The sequence below is a fragment of the Hypomesus transpacificus genome, unplaced genomic scaffold (genome assembly GCF_021917145.1).
Source record: "Hypomesus transpacificus isolate Combined female unplaced genomic scaffold, fHypTra1 scaffold_94, whole genome shotgun sequence".
NCBI lineage: Eukaryota > Metazoa > Chordata > Actinopteri > Osmeriformes > Osmeridae > Hypomesus > Hypomesus transpacificus.
In genome coordinates, this window is record NW_025814043.1 from 468,289 (window position 1) to 493,123 (window position 24,835).

General features: G+C 41.6%; 1 protein-coding gene across 2 annotated transcripts in view; it reads right to left on the reverse strand.

Moving 5' to 3' along the window:
- The window catches only part of sms (spermine synthase), a 135,825-nt gene that overhangs the window by 51,549 nt on the left and 59,441 nt on the right, over positions 1-24,835 (reverse strand). The window lies entirely within an intron of this gene.

The window sequence follows — 24,835 nt, forward strand, 5'->3', positions numbered from 1 at the left end:
GGACTTTGATATTCACGGTATGTTCAGTTTACCCTCCGAACTGTCGTTTTTCAACAATGACAAGGTAAAATCGGTTTTGCAGTCAATTGCCCCTTTAAGGAACAGTGTGAAATACCCCAAAAACCCAGTCAATTGCCCCTTTAAGGCCACTCCAGACATCACACATCTGCCCACATTAATATATTTTCCACCCTTTCTTTAGGCTATTTTAGCTTCCTTAATTTGCTTAGGCCTACTTCATTTGATCACAATGATATATTTTCCCCCTTTTCTTTAGACTGTTTTATCTTCCGTCATTTGCTTACTTAATTTTATCAAATTACACTGGATCTTGACATCTAAGAAATGTGCAATTTTTTTTCAAATTGTATGTGATTTTAATTTCTTTAATTATCCAATATTTATTATTCTAACATGTTTTCAAATATTATACCTTTCTATATTATTTAGTGCTGTCAGTTTAACGCGTTATTAATGGCGTTAACGCAAACCCAAATTAACGGCGTAAATTTTTTTATCGTGCGATTAACGCTCTTTTTGGCCTAGCAAACTTTGTAGTTTTTTTTCACATGCTGTTGCAACAACTACCGAAGTTAGAAAAACTACAACACCACACCGGATCTAGCTAGACCGGAAACAAAACAACAGGCACGCCACACACTTGTTTGGCTTGCGATCCGGCTAAAGTGTAGTAGCAGAGCCCGTTTACGGATATGAGACATTCTCTGGTAGTAGGTTAACTTTACGTTTCCACTTCCACTACATCCACTTTACGAGTGGATGGCGAGCGCGAGACGCCGAAATGGATGCCAATAAGATTCTGAATGGAAAGTTTACTTTTAAAAAGTTGCCAAATGGTTCCATTGACAAGACCAAAGTGATCTGTGTGTTTTGTCGTTGTAAACTGAGCTATCATCGCAGCACATCCAGTCTGAAATACCACTTGATGGCCAGGCACACAGATGATGCGAATTCTCCGCCCCCTCGTCAAAGCCAGGCGATTGCAATGTTGTTTTCAATAACAAAAAATATTTGCACGAAGCAATCCGAACCACTTTTCCATGTTGATAAGAGCATTAAAATTTGAAAAAAGAATGGGACAAAAAGAAATCAAGGGACATTTAGAATAGATAGAAATAGAAATGTGCGATTAATTGCGATTAATCGCGAGTTAACTATGACATTAATGCGATTAATCGCGATTAAATATTTTAATCGTTTGACAGCACTAATATTATTAGAACATATTTTCAAATATTATACCTTCCTATTTAATTGTGTCATCCTACATCATCACATGAGTTTTCCTTGTGGCTCGCAAACCATTAAAATATCTTGTTGCGATCTAGTGAAACTGCCTTTCAATTCGCTAGGTGGCGCTGTCAGGGTCCTAGAACTGTGGTCCTGAAACTGCAGTTTGCTGGCCCTCCGGGGCCTCCGGGGTCTCCGGCTCTGCAGGTTCATACTATTGTTATAAACCGCTTTCCGGAACCACAGTTAATTTACAATCAATATTAGCCTCATAGGCTATAGGTCTATGACACAGCCCATGATCACCTTCTTGAAAGTTTAATATATAATGGCCGACTCTCACTTCCAATTAAACCACACAAAATGCACTCTCAGGGTGACCAACAAGATAATTTTTAACTAACAAACAACATTACAAACATCTAACTGAACGAACGCAACAACTACAATCCCTTGCATAGCTGTTGTAACCAAACTATTTTCCACAAGTCTTGGCGTTTTTTGACATGCCGCACTGCATGCTGGGTACCCAAGAGCGCTGACGCCAAGAGTGTATGCCTGCAGCCTCCCGCCCTCCCGTCTCATGCCCTCCCGTCTCATGCGTCTACTTTTCAAAATAAAAGCTTGTCTGGTCCGCTATTTCTCCTTCCTACTTTGGTGTACGTGTTTTTTTTTAGCTAGACTACAAACTAAAATTCATTCTACGGCTGCAGCCTGGGAGGCTCGGTTGAGTTTAGGCGTCACAACAACGGTTGAGGTTAGGATGAGTTTAAGGCCAGGATTCGTAGCAGAGGTCGAGGTTAAGGGACAATGATGGTCAGTACAGCACACCTTGCATTTTGTCACCTGCGGTGTGTTCTTTTTTTTAAAGACACTGATGTGTACCTTAAGGAAAATCACAAATAGAAACCATCAAAGTTTGCAACCATAAATTGCTCTAGGTAACGTTAGCTAATATTTGCTAAGAAATGTCAACATAAAACGCTGATGCAGTTTTAAATGAAGGTCATCGCAGGTTTCATCAAATATACGTTAATATCAGGGACAGAATAATAACATCCAGAAATCAGCAAATAATAAAAAAAAATCAATTTCAAATTTTTCAATTTATTGCAACAAACGTGCTCACAAACTTCCCTTTAACTTTTACCTTTAAGTATTTTTGACCCTCTGACTTTACCAGTGGCGGATTTAGTGATTTGGGGGCCCCAGGCGAAGACAGGCATGGGGCCCCCTTAACTCCTATTCTCACTATTTTCAATCCATATAATAATTATTAATATATATCTTACAATATTAATATAATAATAATAACTAAAGAGGGTACAATTTCTGGGAATCATTGGTCGGGAAATTGTACCCGACCAATGATCATTGGTCGGTCGGTGTGCTTGCTAGCGTCGGTTGCTGATGAGTCCGTTTATTAACTAATTTTTACAACTGATATTTCTGTATATTTTATATAAAAATGCGTATTTACTATTTATGAATGTTGCATTGATTTAAAACCATACATTTGTTGCTGCTCATTTACAATTCAAAATACAAAAAGTGAATTGTAGAATGAAACAGTTTATGGAAGTTTTAGACTCTTTATTCAAATGAAAATGCATTTGTCAAATGGCAATTCAATGCGCAAAGTGATAATGCATCCGCAATTCGAATGGGAAAGCAGTTGTCAAATGGCAATTCAATGTGCAAATGACAATGCAATCCGCAATTCAGTTTGTATTATTCTGAATAACAATTTGAATGAACGCTTACTGCATTGCATTTCATATTGACATGTTTTTTTCGACTCTTTATTCAAATGGAAATTCAATGTGCAAAGTGGCAATGCAATGCGCAACATATCAGTTAACGACACTTGATTTCCATCTACATCGTCTGCTAAGGCAGTGAGCGTTGCAACAAGTTCTTCTGTCGCCATATTGTTGTAAGCATTACAGTAGCAACAAAGTTTATCTGTCCCCCACACCCCCCTCCCAATAGACTACTCTGCCTCTGATTGGCTGGTATTCGTTACCTTTGTTGACTAGGTTAGGTTTCGGCGGAATTACTGGGTTGTCAGTGTTAAAGGTAGCCACTCAGAAGCAGAGTAGAGTTGGGTCTTACCCTCAATCGGGGTGGGTCCCGCCTTGATGGGGGGACTGACAGATTGCATTGCCATTTGAATTTTGCAACAAAAAGAGCGTGATGACAAGTAAATGCTAATGCAATAGACTGGGGGCGCTGTTTAGCTACCACATTGAATCTCCATTTGAATAAAGAGTCGAAAAGACTGTCAATATGAAATGCAATAAGCGTTCATTCAAATTTGTATTCAAAATAATACAAACTGAATTGCGGATTGCATTGTCATTTGCACATTGAATTGCCATTTGACAACTGCATTTTCATTTGAATAAAGAGTCGAAAAAACCTTGTCAATATGAAATGCAATGCTATAAGCGTTCATTCAAAAAAAAAATCTAAATAATACAAACTGAATAGCGGATTGAATTGTCATTTGCACATTGAATTGCCATTTGACAACTGCTTTGCCATTTGAATTGCGGATTGCATTGTCACTTGCGCATTGAATTGCCATTTGACAAATGCATTTCCATTTGAATAAAGAGTCTAAAACTTCCATAAACTGTTTCATTCTACAATTCACTTTTTGTATTTTGAATTGTAAATGAGCAGCAACAAATGTATGGTTTTAAATCAATGCAACTTCCATAACAGTTGTCCTCTCATTTCCCCTGCAAGACGGAATATTGATAAGCTATAGCAGCCTCAGTTGAAAAGTTGGATCAAACGGAGATATTGGCAATCCGGTGTAAAACGGTCCTAACCTCTATGACTATGTCACCTAAAGTTTTTCCCTTATAGTGATATTTCAAGCATTTAGCCTACTCATATTGCATTAATTCATTGGAACCCCCTTTGAAACAAGCTAATGTAACATTGATCACCCGCAGTATTTCAGACAGTACTATCTGCTAACTGAAAATATGCCCACAAAAACGTAAATAACATTTATTTAGGGGGAAATTCTAAAAAAGTTTACTGGAAGCGATCATTAACAATGCCAAATTTGGTCTCAGTCTAGAGCCCTGCTTGGAGAAGCTGACCCTGGTAAAGTGTGCTACGAGCAAGCTAGCCTAGCTGCTGTTGCTAGCCAAACTTCATCGAGAAGCACTTGTGCTAGCTGCCGCATCATACCAGTGGAGAGAAAATGACGTTTCCTTCTGTAGTTTCAGTTTGGCAACTATTTGTTTACTCTCCTCTTTTGTCTTTATCCTGGGTGCTCCGTTTGAGGAGTTGCGTTTCATTTAGCAAATTGTTTTTTTGATCTATTTTCTACTGTCTCATTTTAAATCAACTGATATGATGTGCTTTGCTGCGCAGTAGCTGCAATCGATGGAATAGTCCACAGTAGTATCGGGTGAGAGGGGAAGCCTATGTTGAACATGCTCATTGTAGGCTATTCACATTTTGTTGGTTTTCCTTTGTCCTATTATGCAGTGGATTTAATAATTATACATTGATATGTGGATATAATAATTCAAACCTTTCAAAGTGCCAATACACACATCTGTATAAGCCCGGCATGAGGTGTGTAGCCAACCGGTACTTGTTTAAAGCAGTTATAACCGGGTTCATAGGAAGAATAGATACGTAGGCACTTCAGGCAGTGACAAGCCACATAAATAAGGATAACAGTGTACTGCCTGTCTTGTCCTTCTGAAGTTGTTAAATTGAATAGGCTGAACATCAACATGTAACATCAAGTATAGCCTAGAAATTCCAAACAAATTAGCTTTCAATTTTACGTATGCCTAGGTTACTTAGACCGTGTCCTGGCAATAAATGAAGAACATTATGCCACATGTTTTGCCAGGATAACTGGCAAGACCATTGAATGTTTATGATGTCCCTGTGTGTTTATTCCTTTGACTGGTTACGACAACGTGATCAGTCAACCGACCATAACAGTTTTTAATGTCGGGCTACGAATTTATAGAACTTCTGTCTGATACGCGTGGCATCCTTTAGCCAAATAATTAGCCTACATTTTGCTGAGAGATTGAAGAGCTAGACAAAAAATGTTCTAATGAATCACCGACTAAAGTCATCTTCTGACATTGCCTTTGCTCCATGTTAAAAGCTCCAAAATGATGGACTGACAAAAGATTTATAACTATCAATCTACTCTAAAATGTACTTAAAAGTATGGCGACAACGTTATCCACAAGTACATGCGACAACGTTGGCAACTTATCCAGTAGTAAATGTCAAACGACAAGCATGTCAAAGTAATAGAACCGTGATCCCAAGCTAGCATAGACATCGCTGTGTTTACACCGGCAGACGCTGTGCAAACCACTTCCGGCAGAAATGAATTGCATATGTGTAGAGTTCTCAAGCTGTGTCTACTACCGCGCACTTGTGCACTTCGAGCACTGACTTTCAGTGCTTAAGGCGCTTCACTCACAAAACCAGCAGAATTCAGTGCACTGAAAGTACCCGGATGGCGCACTGCAAACGGTCAAAAAAAACTGCACAACGATGGACACTACTTGCCCTAAATGGGCATCATCTTGGCTAGGTAGCGGAAAAAGGAGGGGCCCTTTCGGCAGCTTTTTCCACTTGAGTGGAGAAGCGCGTTCATTTTGGCAGGTATTGCGGGTGTCGCGAGCAGATTTGTGTCCGTCACTTCCACCAAGTGTTTAACGTAAGTGTTCCATTTGAGACATCACTTATCAGCGACGGAGTGCACTGAATATTTAAGTGCACTGTTTTGCAGTGTACTTCGTAAAGTGCGCGGTGATAGACACAGCCATAGAGTTAACCTGTTTCTCCAGCAACCAATGGGTGCTGAACTACTTCCGTTTTCCGGTTTTGTGTTTCCTGTTCAGCGGCTAACCTCTACTAGCGTACCATAATATCGACAGAGAAGGCGACATTACATTGATTAGAATAAGTTGTGTTTAATTAAATGTTGTTAACATGAGCTCAGGGTTACACTTGTGCCGTTGTTGGTTGCCATAAAAATTGAAGATTTTGTCGAAAACGTCTTGCTTCAAACATCAACAACTTCTAAGAAATTGTCAATGTCCATCGTCCTATGCTTTGCACTCCATGCCAAGGAATGAGGAACGCAAAACAGCGTGGCTTGCAGCTTTGAAACTAAAACAACCTCCAAAGAAAGTGTATGTTTGCTTTCCATTTCTTTAAATAAAAAGCCACCCGAACTGTATCCTGATCCGGAGCTTTTACCCGCAATGTTTTTGGGGCTATCTTGTTATTATCAGCAACCTATGCACTTTGTAAAGCTATCTCTTGGAAGTCGCTTTGGATAAAAGCTTTGAATCATGGGTAAATTCGCTAACCAGGAAAAAGGTGGACAACTAGAATAAGCTACTTTTGTCTTCCAAGATTGCGTCCCCATTCATTTCTATGAAAAGTGCTCAGTGGCGTGAGGCAAGCGAGAGCGCGAGACTGGACGCGGCCATATTTCCACTTCCGTGTCTTCCGGTCTAGCTTTAAACAGTGGCTCTTTTTTTCCCTATCTCTGAAACCTCGTGCAAGCTTGCAACTAGCTGTACACGTCATACTTTGCGACAACCAGTAGCGAGCATAGATTTACATGGTTACGAGCGTGTGAGCTAAGGCATTGCAGTTGCATAATCTATGGGCAGAAAGTCCAATAAGAATCAGAGACATGATGCAAACTTAAAGGAAATGTATTCTGTCACTGTATAGTATTCCTTCCCCTTGTTTTTTAGAAATAGGCTATAGGGCTAAATATAGGGCTATTCTAGATGGAACTCATCACATATGTTGCTTTTTTTCTTCGTGATATGAGTATGATTTCCAATGCATTGTATCGGATGAAATAAACTGTTAACATGAACAGCTCCGTCGTTGTTCTCGCCAGGCAAAGAAAGCTTAGTTATTTTGGTAACCGAAATCTTCCATAATGCAGACTTAGCATAGCATTAACTTTATATTCAAACGAAATGCCACAAAATTCACACTGCCTTCAATTTATCATCAGTGTAGAAATGTGGTCTGTTTTACATGTTCATCCTACAAAACCAAACGCCTATTAATGGATATAACGTGATCTAACAAGACTTGGTAATAATGTAATAAATAAAAGCTTAGGAACTGTGTCTAAAATATAATTTATTGAACATTTGCCTTTGAAAGGGGCTTAACACAGAACCATATAGGCTACAAGACATTTCCATCAGATGTAAGTGGGGGTGAAACAATCACTGAGGACCTTCATTGTCCCACAAAAGCAGTCTGGCTTGATGACACGATCAAAAAAAGAATAATGGGTGTGTTTAACAAAAGCTTCTGAAGGCAAGACTAATATTATTTAAATATATAAATTGTGGTTAACAGTTAAAGTATTATTCTTCGTCTTTGCTCCAGATAGACATGTCAACAATCTATGCTCGCTCTTAACATAATATATTTGCCACAATGTCATGAAAGTTTTTACGAAAAATCAAATCTGTTATAGCAAATAACGGGAATAAACTATATTAACAACATTTCATGTATGTGTGACAACCATTTGCTAAACTAGCTACAACAAGGCAGGCAACTCAAGCCATTCTCCCTGTGCTCATTCAATATAAGTATATGGCTCATTCAGCTCAATGTAAATTGGCTATCGGCCAGTGTGAACTTTTGTGCTCGTGCCCTGTTAGTATCCGCAAGCACATTTGCAGGCAACGTTTATTGACGTAGGCAAATAAATGGGGTGCTAGTTTACCCATTTCGGATTGGTTTCAAACTTAGAAAAAATCAGGAAACATTCTTCTATGAAAAAGCTAGCAGTATGAGCCAGGTTCGAGAATGGAACAAAAAGTACTGGGGGAGATAGTTTTGTAAATGTTGACTGGAGTTAATAGAATAAAAATGACCGGAGGACATGGGAACCTAACCGTAAATGCAATACCACCTACATCCACCGGGGCCGTTGCTTCAAGCCGAGGGGCGAGAGTCTGGTAGAGTTATGGCGGCCCCCTGGTTTTGGCGCGTAAACTTGTCTATATGTCAAGATAACATTCAAGCTAACAATTTCGCCAAATCTGACTGGGGCCTGTTCTCCGTACGTCACTAACTAAGTTAGCTGGATTTGATTGTTGACGATTTGTCATTATCTTGGATTGTTCGGTTCTTCATCCTGGACTTGCTGTCATAGCAAAAGGGTCCGCAAGCTTAAACCTGGTGGCTATTGCACAAAAGAAGAATTAAGAAATCCAGGATAACTGAAAAAGGGCAGCTGGACTTAGTGTGATCCGCTCATTGCGGCTTATTCGCTTGCACGTTTGCCAAACCAGGATGAGAAGGTGAGGCTATGTCAATCCAGATGTACATAGTTGGGATAAGTGCACCTTCACGGCTTTCTTAAATAGACCATGGTATCGATCACAGATTGACTGATGCAGAAATGGAGAAGACGCGTTATTTTCACCCGCTAAGCAGAAACTAATTACGGAAATTGAAGCATAGTGAAGCATATAATATGTAAAAACAGAAATACGGCTGTTGTTATTAAACAGAGAAAAGCCTGGCAGACAATCGCGGACCGACTGAATGCGTAGGATTGAAAAATATCTATAGCCTACTTACTAGGAAAGTTGTACACTCTGTTTTAATTGATTTTAATATGCTTGTTTTATGTGTTGGTTGTATTGCTGTATCTGTGCTAAATGTGCTGGTTTGACTGCAAAGTGTCTTTGAGTAGCCTACCATGTAAGTAGTAGGGATTCAGGGTGGGACAGCTACTGACCATCTGCAAAAACTGCCCTCTTCACACAAGGTACTTGCAGGCCTTGTGTGTCCAGTGACACTGTTACTCTCCTGCCACCAGACGAAGATCCAGTGAGTATTATTCATTAAAAGCACATGGCTTGGCATATCCTGTCAATACAGTCTATTCAATATGGCAAGGGGTAGGAACTTCTGTAGTATGGGAAGTGGCTTTTGCAGCTGATGATGAGGAGACTGTCACTGGACTCCAGAAGGCCTGAGGTATCATGTAAATCGTACGGAAATGCATATTAAGCCCATAATGGATGATAAGTCAGTTCAGTTCATTCTTTGCTCCAGAAGGGCAATTTGTATGCAGCAAGAAGGCATCACATGAGAATATACAACACAAACCACACAACAATTAACACAAAAGTCAGTTATATAGCACTCATAATATATATATATATGTAACAGGATCCAGACGCAGTAGGCTAGAGCCTGACAGACAGCCTGGTAACATAGTAAGTATGGGCTGAAGGAAATCTAAATCATGCACAATTCCTGCTGTGCTAATGAATGGGTGGTTTACAGAATTCACAAACTGTCAGATGTCTCTACTCAACATCTGAAAAAGCAAATTGAGCTGGCAGGTAAGTAAGTAAGTAAGACTTTATTTATATAGCACATTTCATACAGGAATTGCAGCTCAAGGTGCTTTACATAAAATCAACAAAAACATTAATACAAGTGATAAAAGTAATAGATCTCAAACATATAACAAACCAAACAAGCCGCACTCTATCTGCGGTCTCTCGAATCTGTCATAGACCCGAGCTGCCACTTGCAGTTTCCACACACATAACAACCCAGACAAGCCGCACTCTATCTGCGGTCTCTCGAATCTGTCTTGGATCCGAGCTGCCTCGTGCAGTTTCCAAACATATAACAAACCAGACAAGCCGCACTCTATCTGCAGTCTCTCGAATCCGTCTTAGATCCGAGCTGCACTTGCAGTTTCCAACCATATAACAAAACACATGCATTCTTGCACAGTCTCTGTGGTTTCTCAATTAAAAAATTAAAAACTAAAATAAAGTAAAATTATAATAATAATAATAAAAGCTACAGAATAACAAAATACAATAACTCAACACAATTGATAAAATGTAACACATAATAGTGCACAGTGTTTCCCACACAGACTAATTTGTGGCGGTGCGCCGCAGAATCAACACCGGCCGCCACACATTGCGTTTCGTATTTTTATTTTTTTTTATCGCTATTTAGGTTAAAACACGCAGCGTATTCGTTCAGCTGAATTTCCTTTCCCCTGCTCTCCCTCCGTCTCTCTGTCACTCATTCGTCTTTCTCACATATGCACAGTCACAATGTCAGCACACGTTAGCAACAATGCATACATATGCCGTTCTAGTAAGACCGACAGCTATATCAGCGAGCCTTCAGCATTAGTGCCGTAGCTAAAAGTCGAGGAAAGTTGAGGCTACTTTTCGCTAGGTACCTTACTCACATTTACATTTAGTCATTTAGCAGACGCTCTTATCCAGAGTGACTTACAGTACTCGAAGTTTCCCCTTCGTTCTTTTGGTGAGAAGTCTCAAGAGCTAGCTTACCCGGCGTCATGGAGCCGACCAGTTAAATAGTTGTTTAGCACTAGCGTTGCTACATGCATAATGCAGAAATGATATGTTAGTTGTTGTTAATTTTGTGAAGGTGTGAATCATTTTGGATAAATATTTAATGTAACAAATTACTAACAAATTAACTGTAACGAATTATTAACGAAGGAATTATTACGACCCCCCCCCCCCCCCCCCCCCCCCCCCCGGTCTGACAACCCCCACCCCTCCCCGCCACAATTAGATTTCTAATCTGTGGGAAACACTGGTGCAAGTCAAACACAAGCCGCAATCTTTGCGGGAATACAAAGCAAATCTATAAATACAATAATATAACTACTACCAGTTGTAACATTTACATTTACATTTAGTCATTTAGCAGACGCTCTTATCCAGAGCGACTTACAGTAAATACAGGGACATTCCCCCGAGGCAAGTAGGGTGAAGTGCCTTGCCCAAGGACACAATGTCATTTGGAACGGCGGGGAATCGATCCAGCAACCTTCGGATTACTAGCCCGACTCCCTCACCGCTCAGCCATCTGATTCCCTGTAAGGCCCTTCTGAGAGAAAAATTAGTTAAATGCTTTGGTAAAAAGGTAGGTTTTAAGCTGTCTTTTAAAAATGTCTAGCGTATTTGCTTCTCTGATATTTATGGGTAATTTGTTCCATAGTTTTGGGGCATAATTGGCAAAGGCAGCATCACCAATCTTCTTATGGCTGCTTCCGGCGACCTCTAATAGGCCTGCATTTGATGATCGCAGTGTTCTAGCTGGTGTGTAGTTTATAAGAGAGTTAGCAATGTAGCTAGGTCCTTGTCTGTGTAGAGCTTTGTATGTGAGGAATAGGACCTTAAAGTCAATTCTGAAGGTAACAGGGAGCCAGTGTAAAGTAGCTAGGACAGGACAAATGTGTTCTCTCCTTTTAGTTTTGGTTAATAATCTAGCTGCAGAATTTTGAATGAGCTGTAGTCTTTCAGTGTTTTTTTTGGGAAGACCAGCGAAAAGTGCGTTACAGTAGTCCAGCCGGCTGGATATAAAAGCATGAATTAACTTCTCTGCATCATTTTGGTTTATGAATGGTCGTACCTTTGCTATATTCCTCAGGTGAAAGAAAGCAGTTTTGGTCACTTTATTAATGTGAGAGTTTAAATTCAAATCCAGTCCAGGATTACACCGAGACTTTTCACCTCTGGTTTAAGCCAGGGGGTTAAACTTCCTAGATTCTTAGTAAGCATCTCTCTTTTGGATTTGGGGCCACATAGTAGGACTTTAGTTTTGTCTTCATTTAATTTAAGAAAGTTATCATTTATCCATTTGTTTATTGCCGACAGGCAGCTGGTAATGGAATTGATGGCCATTGCATCGTTGGGTTCAGTGGATATATATAGTTGTGTGTCGTCCGCATTGCTATGGAAATTTATGTTATGTTCTCTGATTATGTCACCGAGTGGTAACATATAAAGAGAAAAAAGTAATGGACCTAGGCAGCTTCCTAGAGCAACCCCGTAGCAGTTCTCATGTTTCTTAGACCTATGGTCTCCTAAACTAACATAAAACTTCCTTCCTGTGATATATGATTTCATCCAGTTCAATACACTATCCGTGAACCCAATAAGCTTTTCCAGTCTATTGATTAGGATGTTGTGATCAATGGTATCAAATGCTGCACTGAGATCTAAAAGGATAAGGATAGAGACTTTATTTGCATCAGAGTTAAGTCTGAGGTCGCTAATTATTTTGGTGAGAGCAGTTTCAGTGCTGTGATATTTCCTGAAACCTGACTGCGAGACTTCCTTAAGCATATCTGTAAAACAATGTATTAACCTCTCACATCTGAAAGCGCGTCTCAATATCAATGCTTCGTCATCCAAAACGTCGTTCAGAAATGGGCATGCCATGGTGCAGTAAGAAACACAGGTGAATGGGACCATATACACTGCTAAAAAAATAAAGGGAACACTAAAATAACACATCCTAGATCTGAATGAATTAAATAATATCATTAAATACTTTTTTCTTTACATAGTTGAATGTGCTGACAACAAAATCAAACAAAAAATATAGCTGCAAGCAGCAATGTGGTGGCCAAGCAGGTCAGATGACCCAGAAGAAACTTTCGACATCTAGTGACTGCGGTTTACCTGGCTTTCTTTGCAGTGGCTTATAGTCTCGCTAAACAGAGAATCAGAGACATGACAAGCTTGTCAGCTTTGGCTGGATTTGAACCTCTGACGTTGACGTTCCCAGGACACCAATTTATCCTAGTGAGCTATTCTCAGTGCTGGAAATCAGATTTTAGTGACTGCATAAAAATATAAGGACTTTTTCCCGTGCCAAGCGGTTGTCAGATTTGTCCCAAGTTTAAACAGCTGTAATTCAGTCCTATTTTGATATGTCAATGGGATTGTGGTCTGAAGATAATCTGTGTTAAAGTTGGTGAATATTTGATACATTTTGTAGCAGGAGTAGGACAAAAACGTATTATTAATTAATTCAAAATGGCGGCATCAATTTGGCTGGTATCACAAGTTAACATGTGTCAGACATGGGATCGCCCCCTAAAGGTTAGAGGACACATATCTGTAAAGCACAATAAACTGGACTCTTCATGAGTATAAATCCCCTGAGAATGAAACATTATCGTGGCCATTATGATGATACTGCTCGACAGCTACTGTCACATACCTGGTTTCACTAAACAGATAAACAAGTATCATGACATGCGTGATGACTGTGGCTGGATTCGAACCTATGACCTTGCACTTCAGAGGAACCCGTCTTATCCCAGTGAGCTATTCTCAGTGCTAGGAATTACTGTGTTCAGTTACTGTATAAAAAAAAGTAAGCCGTTTTTCCTGTGGGAAGCGTTGTCAGATTTGATCCAAGTATAAAAAGCTGTAATTCAGTCATATTTTGACAAATCAAGGTGATTGTAGTCTGAAAATGATTTGATTACATGTCCATGAAAACAGGAGCAACGGCGAATGAGGAGTTCAAAAAAGTATGTTTTTATGAAAATTCCAAATGGCCGACGCCCAAAATGGTGGACACGGGACAATGTGATATATTTCGACTTGGTATGCCACGTAGAATCAGAAGAGACCAATCTTGTGATTTATGACAAATCTGTTCAGAAGTTATGATGCAAGAAATCCGTTGCACTGGCTAGATGTAGATTCACTGTATCTACAAAGCACTATAAATCGGACTCTTCATGAGTATAAATCCCCTGAGAATGAAACATTATCCTGGCCATTATGATTATACTGCTCGACAGCTACTGTCGCATACTTGGCTTCACTAAACAGATAAACCAGTATCATGACATGCCTGAGACTTTGGCTGGATTCAAACCTACGACCTTGCACTTCAACGGAGCCTGTCTTATCTCAGTGAGCCATTGTCAGTGCTGGGAATTAATGTGTACAGTTACTGAATACAAAAAGGAAGCCGTTTCTCCTGTGGCACGCATGGTCAGATTTGGCCCAAGTTTAAACAGCTGTAATTCAGTCATATTTTTACATGGCAAGGTGATTGTGGTCTGAAGATAATCTGTGCCAAATCTGGTGAATATTGGATACATTGTGTAGGAGTAGGGACAAAAGTTTTATTAATTCATTCAAAATGGCTGCCTCATCAATTCGTCTGGTATCACGCGTTAACATGCGTCAGACGCGGGATCTCCTAAGGTATCACGAGACATAGGAATGACTTAAATACGCCAAACAAATCAACAGTTATTGGTCAAAACACAATGTTGCCTATTGTAGCGCCCCCTAGAGCTCAAATGACACTACCTTTTTCGGACCTCTTAACAACAGGGTCATGAATCCATACACCAAGTTTGGAGTCAATGCATCAAAGATTTGTTAAGATATGATCTCACTTCCCTTTAACCGTATCAGTTGCTTAATTTGATTGGCTGTAACTAACAAACAGTTGCGAAAATCTAAGCTCCAGGGGATAACTTTTGTGAGGCTTGGTCTGAAGATCATCTGTGGCAATTATGAAGGATATTCAAAAAGAATTGTAGAAGGAGTAGCGAAAAAACATTTCTCCTTAACATTCGAAATGGCGGATATTCTATTTGACTGGGTATGACGTCATAGAGTGCATTGAACTCGTCTTGATCCAGGGAATCCAACGATACCTCCATTTGGAAAATGCGGCGTATGGTTCAAAAGAAACGCGTTTAAACACACCTTCAACTTTGACCCATTGGTGGCGCTAGATGGTTGGAATGCGACGTATGAAACTTGGTGAAATTGATGAGGGGACTGGTCCCAATGACTGTGCCAAATTTCACAACTTCTGACCATGTGGTTCTAGGGGCTACCATTGACTCCCATGACAGATGTGTAATAATAATAATAATAATAATAATAAATATAGCTGCAAGCAGCAATGGAGGGGCCAAGCAGTCCAGAGCAGGACATGGCCTCCATACCACTTGCGCAACAATTAAGTCACAACAACCTGCTGCACTCATGCAACACGCCAAGTTTGGTTGAAATATCTGTTTGCGTTCCAAAGTAGTGAGTGTTCAAAGTGTTTTTTTTTTGGTATAACACCGCGGGCCTCTTCTGCTCCTCATGGGAACGATGGAACCCAAGTTTGGTGACAATCGCACAAATGGTTGCTGAGTTACGCTCTCACGTGTCTTTTGCGGCTTCGCCGCCGCCTTTGATCGTCTCTACCGAACAAACGGTTTTGAAAATGGAAAATCCATCAGACACCTTTGTGAAGCTTGGTCTGAAGATAATCTGTGCCAAATTTAGTAAACATTGGACAACATTTGGGGCGTTAAAAGGTTTTTACACTTTTCCATAAAATCCAAAATGGCGGCCGCGTCAATTCGGTTGTTATGAAATATTATCGATGGTCAAGCATTATATCTCACAAGACACCAACAGACAAATAAATTACTTTATTAAGGTAAACACTTCAACAGTTATTAACCAAAACACGTTTATGCTTCCGGCCACGCCCCCTTTTAGTCACATGACACCATTTTTGGAGGACATACTCAGAATAAGGTTCCGAGTAGGCATATCAAATTTGGTGTCACTGCCTCAAAGAACTGCTGAGATAAGACTTCATTTCCTGTTTGGTGTCTATTCTACTGATTTTGATTGGCTCTCACGGACAAACGGTTGTGGGGATCAAAATGCTCTACCATAACTTTTGTGCGGCTTGGTCTGAAGAGCATATCTGGTAATTTTGAAGAAGATTTGACAAAAATTGTAGGAGGAGTAGGCTTTCAGAGGTTTTTGATAAAACCGGAAATAGCGGAAAATCTATATAACCGGAAATTGACGCCATGGTGTGCATTGAACTCGGCTTGATCCAGGGAATCCAATGGTACCTCATTTTTGAAAATCGGTCATACGGTTCAAAAGTTGCGTGTGTAAACACAAGTCCAACTTTGACCTGTTGGTGGCGCTAGAGTGCCCAAGTATGGGACATAAAACTTTGTGAATAGGACCAGGGGACTGTCCCCAATGAGTGTGCCAAATTTCACAACTTTCGACCAAGCCCTTATGGGGGCTGCCATAGACACCCAGTTCTAAGAAGAAGAATAATAATAATACTAACAATTACAATAGGTGCCTCGCAGCTTCGCTGCTTGGCCCCTAATAATACTACCAATTACAATAGGTGCCTCGCAGCTTCGCTGCTTGGCCCCTAATAATAATAATAAGAAGAAGAAGAATACGTAGAAACACTTAAGGTGGCTGCGCTGCTTCGCGGCTTGGCCACCAATGATCAATTAACAATGGAATCAAAGAAAAAATATTTAATAAGATTATTGTATTCATTCAGATCTAGGATGTGTTAATTCAGTGTCCCCTTTATTTTTTTGAGCAGTGTATATCGCCTTCCTTACTGACTTCATTGAAATCACAGTTGCAACTTCATCAACCATTTCTTAACAACTGCAATAGAAGGGTTTAAAATCAAACTTGTGACAGCAATAGTGACAAGTAATGCATGTTAATAAAAAATACATAAGAACACATTCAGAAGACAACGGAATAACTGTTAAAAACGTTTATTTCGGATCATAGCGGCAGCTGATCTAACACGAGACTACAGAATGAATTTTAGCTTAGCTCTGGAGCAGTCTAGCTGCAAAGAATACATCTCCATGGTTACTTGGCTGGGTTTAATTCAACCTGCTTTCGTGCAACCAAGTCAAAACTAAATTCATCCAGTATAACTTGAAAATCCTGATTTAATCCCTTATCCTGGTTTCATGCAATAGCCCTCTGCTCGGGAGCAGGTTTATTTTATGTAAACACGATCAGATTGAGGCTTTACAAGCAAAGGTGATACAGGAAGTCTGTCAGACATGTCTTGTCCCTTTTTACTACAGGAACCTGTTGGAGAAGGTGCAAGAATAATTAGCTGAATTTAACATTAAACCGAAATAATTGCTCATTGCGTGATAGCTCCTTAAGCCTATCGTTTTTTTGTGAGGGTGTCATTTACATAGTAAATTTGTTGAAACCACATCATATGATTTAAAGATGATAAATGAAAATATGAAAGTATGAGAAAAAAATAAACTTAGGCCTAGCTTACTGTAATAAGCGATAAAACGTGTGGTCACTACTCTACATTTAATTTGGTCTGCTATTTTTTGCCAGCCTTCTTTCTTGGATTTTGCAGACTTTGAGGTGTTCCCCTGGCATTCTGATTAAATCTTAAAATTCGGAGTAACCTTCGAGCAAGCTGTTGCGCTGTTGGCTCTGTAGCGGAAAAAAACGGCTCATTTCGGCTATGGTGAGCAGCCATAGACTTATGTGAGCAACCAATAGCAGCGTTGCTGATCAAGGTTTCTACTATCGATACATACCCCCTTTTAAGACCAACGCATAACTCAATCTAGCTATACTAATTATAAACAACATGGGTGTTCAAAGAACCTTATTAGCCAGATCAGGATTAGCAAGATAATGTCATCTTGGATGTGTCATTTGATCTAGGATGTAATAAGCGACGTACGGAGAACGGGCCCAGCTTTGAATACCACATGTACTGTGTTATGGTTGTTTGAGTTAAACAACTTGCTTAATGAATTAAATGGCTGTTAAATGTCAAATCCAATTATAAATTTATAAAAAAGAGAGTTCCAATCACCACCTCCTTGAGTCACCACCTTACCGAGGTAGAAGGGTTTGCGTGTCCTAGTGATCCTGGAAGCTATGTTGTCGGGGGCTTTATGCCCCTGGTAGGGTCACCCAAGGCAAACAGGTTCCAGGTGAAAGATCAGACAAAGCGTGGCTCAAAAAACCAAACATGAAGAAAAACAACAATGGTTCTCAGTTGCCCCTGCCCGGAAGCGGGTCACCGGGGCCCCCCCCCTGGAGCCAAGCCCGGGGGTGGGGCTCGATGGCGAGCGCCTAGTGGCCGGGCCTTTTCCCATGGGGCCCGGTCGGGCACAGCCCAAAGAGACAACGTGGGACCCTCTTCCAGTGGGCTCACCATCCGCAGGAGGGGTCATGGGGGTCGGGTGCAGTGTGACACGGGCGGCGGGCCGAAGGCGGGGGCCTTGGCGGTCCGATCCTCGACTGCAGAAGCTAGCTTTAGGGACGTGGAACGTCACCTCGTCGGCGGGAAAGGAGCCTGAGCTGGTGCGCGAGGTAGAGAGTTTCCGGCTAGATATAGTCGGCCTCGCCTCGACGCACAGCATAGGTCTCCTTGAGAGGGGCTTTGGCGGTCGCGGAGGCAAAAACCCGGGCATGGGAGGAGTTTGGCGAGGCCATGGAGAATGACTTCCGAACGGCTTCAAAAAGGTTCTGGACCACCATCCGGTGGCTCAGGAGGGGGAAGCAGTGCTCTGTCAACACTGTGTATGGTGGGAATGGTGCGCTGCTGACCTCGACGGGGGACGTCCTGGATCGGTGGAAGGAATACTTTGAAGACCTCCTTAACTCCACCAACACGCTTTCCGACGTGGAGGCAGAGTCTGGGGACATCGGGGGGGGGGCCCTTCTATCTCTGGGGCTGAGGTCGCCGAGGTGGTTGAAAAGCTCCGCGGTGGCAGGGCCCCTGGGGTGGATGAGGTCCGCCCGGAGTTCCTTAAGGCTCTGGATGTTGTAGGGCTGTCTTGGTTGACACGACTCTGCAACATCGCGTGGACATCGGGGACAGTGCCTCTGGACTGGCAGACCGGGGTGGTGGTTCCCCTCTTTAAAAAGGGGGACCGGAGGGTGTGCTCCATCTTTAGGGGGATCACACTCCTCAGCCTCCCTGGGAAAGTCTATTCAGGGGTCCTGGAGAGGAGGGTCTGTCGGATTGTCAAACCTCGGATTCAGGAGAAGCAATGTGGTTTTCGTCCTGGCCGTGGAACAGTGGACCAGCTTTATACCCTCCGCGGAGTCCTGGAGGGTACATGGGAGTTCGCCCAACCAGTCTACACATGTTTTGTGGATTTGGAAAAGGCGTTCGACCGTGTCCCTCGGGGGCTCATGTGGGGGGTGCTTCGAGAGTACGGCGTACCGGATTTCCTGATCGGGGCTGTCCGGTCCCTGTACGACCGGTGCCAGAGTTTGGTCCGCATTGCCGCTAGTAAGTCGAACTTGTTTCCGGTGAGGGTTGGACTCCGCCAGGGCTGCCCTATGTCACCGATTCTGTTCATTACCTATATGGACAGAATTTCTAGGCGCAGCCAGGGTGTTGAGGGGGTCCGGTTTGGTGACCTCAGGATCGGGTCGCTGCTTTTTGCGGATGATGTGGTCCTGTTGGCTTCATCGGGCCGTGACCTTCAGCTCTCACTGGAGCGGTTCGCAACCGAATGTGAAGCGGCTGGGATGCGAATCAGCACCTCCAAATCTGAGGCCATGGTAATCGACCGGAGTGCCATCTCAGGGTCGGGGAGGAGATCCTGAATCAAGCGGAGGAGTTCAAGTATCTCGGGGTTTTGTTCACGAGTGAGGGAAGAATGGAGCGCGAGGTCGACAGGTGGATCGTTGCGGTGTCCGCAGTGATGCGGGCTCTGCATCGGTCCGTCGTGGTGAAGAAGGAGCTGAGTCGAAAGGCAAAGCTCTCTATTTACCAGTCGATCTACGTTCCTACCCTCACCTATGGTCACGAACTATGGGTAGTGACCGAAAGAACGAGATCGCGAATACAAGTGGCCGAAATGAGCTTTCTCCGCAGGGTGTCCGGGTTCTCCCTTAGACATAGGGTGAGAAGCTCGGTCATCCGGGATGGGCTCAGAGTAGAACCGCTGGGGAGGGAAGTCTGGGCCTCCCTGCTTAGGTCGCTGCCCCCGCGACCCGATCCCCGGACAAGCGGCAGATGACGGACGGACAGAGTTCCAATCAAATCTGAATTATTTTTAATCCTAGAGGTTTAAAATACAACCTTTGCCTAAACTGACATGAACCAACTCAGAGAACTGAGTTTCAACATCCATTTACACATTTAGTCTTTATTTTTTACTCTACTCTTAAGGCATGTTTAACTTAATGTCTGCACCTCTCTGTCACCAACTGTCTCTGGAGTGGGGGGTGGGGGCTTCACAGGGTGTCTACTGGTGTAAACAAGTTCAATTTAAGACTTTTTAAGATCTTTAAATACCACTTCCAATTGAAATTAAAGACCAAATTTACAAGGGGAAATACAAATCAAAAGTGGAAAAATACAGTAATCTTCCCAAACACTGATGTCTGTTCAATATGAACAGTATGGTAAAATGACAACAATCGGTTGAGTTTAAGAACATTGACTAAATGTGTGTAATGCGAAAGGATAACACAAAAATTTAATTGCTGTCCTAAATTATATTTTTTATTACACAGTGGTGGAGCAGAAACTAGCAATTCCATGAATCCCATGGAAACAAAAGCAAATGTGTGAGATGAACTGATGTGGAGCACGAATCATCCAAGAAGCAGTACTTCTCAAGTGTTTTTTATTCAGATGACTAATCATTGGATTCAGGTAAAAAGTCTATAACTTGAACTGGTTTCATTACTTAAGACACTAAAAGTCAGCAGCTTGGCATGCTGGGACATGGAAAGGATTAAACATTTAGACTTTCATCAAAGTAAAAAATGCTGGTTTGTCCTTTTTCATCAATGTCCTCAAAAAAGCAGTGTGCAGAGCTACTGTGTCTGTGGGGTGACTGTCTGTCTCTGGAGGGCTGGCAGGCAGGGGTAAGCAGGACCTGCAGGCAGGGGCGGTTTTAGCTAATTGGAGGCCCTGGGCAAAGGACAATTTTGAGGCCCCCCATAAGCCGCAAACCCCCAGAATGAGCCCTTCGTGTATGTGAAGCGGAGAATAAGCCGCACTATTAAGCCAAGAACGTTACCGTTGCGCCTGCCCAGACGCACTTACATGGACAGCTTGGATACCGATCTAAGAAGACAGCATTTGCAATCAAGGTGAACACTCAAATTATTTAAACTATAACAATGTACAATGCACGAGTATAGGCGATCTTAAAACATTGTGTAACACACTTCGGTTGTGGATAGTATGTCCAGAAATAAAGCCAAGTCACTCATTTAGTGGAAGAATCCATTGTTATGTCTACAAAATTATTTTAGATATAGTATAAGTTTAGCTAGCTTGCAAATCCTGAGAAAAGCCTACTGTAGCAGACCTTTCTATGTGACAACGGACATAGGTGTTTTGTCCCTCGGGAGTTGCCGTAAACTGCTGAAAGCATTACGTGAAATCAGTGAGGGCTGTTCGAATGGTGATGTCAAGAAAAGCAGTGGTAAAATACAGATTATGAAAAGAGACCGCGTCCATGTCTTATTGTCCACACAATCATATCTAAAACAAACTTACAAAGAGCTCGGTTACACTACCAAAGTTGAATTAGTAATGTTGGTAGCTAGCGATGCTAGCGTTTTTTTGCTAGCTAGCCTATAGCCTAACATTTCACTGGGTCTTGCAGCTGTTTGATGAACTGAAATGATTATGAAATGTTATGTTCTACTAGCCATTTGCCTACTTTAGCAAGTCACTATATTTCCAAGCCCTGATAATGTAAGACAACAGAGTAAATAATTCCTCTTTCAAGTAATAAGCCCTCGTTCAATCATAGATCTGCTCAATCATACACTCTCCACCACACGACAAATTCTCCTGACAGAAACATCATGACCTGAATCATATGTTCCATGCTGGATTTAAGATACAATTTTGCTATAAAGAATAGAATTAAAGAATTGTGTTGTTTTCATGCTTGATTTGAATTGTCATTCGTTTGCAAAGACAAGTGATTTATTTTAATTATATATTTTTAAAAAAACTATATGACGAGGCCCCCCTGGAGGCCGAGGCCCCGGGCAACTGCCCGACTTGCCCAATGGGACGCACCGCCCCTGCCTGCAGGCAGGCAGTCAGGGCAGGCCAGCTGGATGACGCTGTTCTGGGGTCAGGGCTGAAGAGAAGCTGTCCAGCTGGAGGGGGGTAGTCCAGCAAGGGATCTGTTTTTCTCTCAGCATCCTCTGTTGAGCAGGCCTCTGCATGACCCTCCATACCTGTAAAGGTGAAGAAAGGATCCATGTCAGTTGTGAAAAGAGAAGCTTTATACATCTACACTTGACATAAACTACAGTTTTGATTGTGAAATGCAGTGGCAGTACTTAAACTTGAATCCAAACGTGTTGACCTGATGGAAACCCGGCCATGCAAAGACACTCAAAACATTTGGCTCGATTCCAGGCTCTGGCAAGAGTATTTAGCTCTAAACTGGTCAATATACACATCTGACCAAAGACCAGCTCGCCCTTTGCCTGTAAACAGTGATTCTGACCGTCAGAGACCTTTAAATAGGCTGACCGAGTGAAACTAGCCTGGCTAACGTAGGTCGCTTTCTCAGGAAAATTACAAATGAAATATCCTATATACTGGATATCTTCAGCAGACTCTTGTCTACAAAAAGCAGCCCTCCCTGACGTTTTAGGAGTAGAATTTGGTGAATTATGATATTGTTTACACGCTGCCAGTGAACAAACCGAGTCTGTCTCTGAGGCTAAGTCAAAACAATGTTCCCCCGGGACGCAGTCTCACTCCACTTGCAAGTTTTCCACAAATCACAAAAATAATCGGCATTTGGCTAAAAGCACAATTCCCACATCTCCTAAAGGCTGCCCTCCTCGAGGTTTGGTAACAAACACATTTTTGGTGTCGACCGAACTGTAAAATGGTGAACTTATGAACATGACTCGACCAAAACATGGCTGCCGCCTAAGCCTATGCGGTCTACCTCGCGCATAGGCTTATTACAAAGACTTTCACTACCCAAATCTAAATTCTAAGCCGACAGGTCTTTGGAGAATCGCTTGTTCTCCAAAAGCTGCTCTCCTCTAATTCTCCTCTAAACTGCTATCCTCTGATTCACTAATTACACAGAGGGAAAAAGCTAGCTACTTTGAGTTCGGTTTTCTGTCACTTCAAACTCACTATCTAAAGGTCTCAAAGTGCTTAAACCTTCACCATAATTCAAGAGTAGTGTACTTTCACGAACCCAATCATTGATTCTAGCTTAAAAAGTGTAAAGATAGGACTTACCGAACGTGGCTGCCTCCAACACGGCTATCAGGCGATTCCAGTTGAAAACAACAGTGGCTGCCGAAAAATAATTAATATTCGTAACGGCGAGCTGCGATTGGAGGCGAAATGGGGACTTGGTCAGCACACCATTTCCAGAAAGGAAGTGTGTGCGTCTCGCCAAGCTCGCGCGTGTGTCAAGTAGGTTGACCACCTGTCCTTCTTTGCGCTGTATCGCACAGCATTTTCAATATGCGACGTGCGGGACAAGGGTGAAAATGCTGTGCGACAACACAAAGCGGGACAGGTGGTCACCCTGATGTCAAGGAGCAGGATGAGCCTGTGACAATTTGGAGCGCGCGCGCTCTGGAGCAATTCAATCATATATAGACATACCAAGGTGAAATTGTTTATGGTACTTCAGAGTGATGTCGTCTTGAACCCTATTAGGTTTGAAAAACCATGAGTCAAAATGATATTAGATTTATTGACACAAAGATATTGAGGCAATGTGGACATTTACATAAATACACCCCTTTCAGCCATTTTGTATTGCATGTCTTATTCCATGTCACCCTATTTAAAGACATGTATTATACACATCTGTAACCCATTTCAAGTTGATTGGATCTATGGTTCAGAAGGAGAAAGGTTCTGAATGTTGTACCAGTCTGACAATATGGGTCCTTGAGGCTTTTTTGTTCCCCGTGAGAAATAAGGCATGTATACCAATTTACAGGCATTTTTGACTAATGGGGCGCTGGGGAAATCACGTAGACTTTGGGCGTGTTTTATAGCGCCACCTATGGGCGTACATGGGCCACTAGCCGTCTAGAAGTACCGAGTGACCTGTTGTACCATTGGGCCAAATTGGAACAAATCGGGTCCAGGACTGTAGGGAGCTATTGGGCCATTTAGCGGAGAAGAAAAATTATAAGATGAAAGAAGAAGAAGAATACTAACAAAAACACCATACCATAAATATACAAATCATAACTCTAAGAATTAAGTATTTAAGTATAAGATCAACAGAAGTCTTGAGACCCCTCTTGAAGGTTCCAAAACTATCACATGAATGCAGAAAACTAGGCAACTCATATCATAGATTGCACGCATATTTTAAGAATCTTTCAATGGGAATTTATCTAATATCCACATTCACATCTTCAACTACTTTTAATTTAAATATATGACATCAGTTGACAGTTTACAATCGGCACTTTCATAATCTGTAAAGAAACTGAGAAATGACCTTGCCGGCACTATTTTACCAGACGATGTTACAAATGTTAAGATAAAACATTTGAATTTGGAGAGAGAAATCTGACGTTGAACGATATCCTTGTTGAAATTACAATAACTGTTTGCCCATTTTACATGGTGCATAGTAACCCCAAACTAGGTCTACTTACCTAGGAGAGTTTGTGTAGAAGTTGTAAACAAACTTTCAGGTTCAAACAGGAAGTTTGAACTTTAAATTTTTTTTTATAAACATGAAATGATATACCCTGCAATTTCAAAATACAACAAACTAAAAATGACTGTGCATCATTTGAATTAGCATTTGTGCAAACAGATGTGATACAATAATTATATTTAATATAATGCCCCACTGTGAAAATTCACAAGTAATGATGATGAGCCTAGGCATTGTTACACCTTA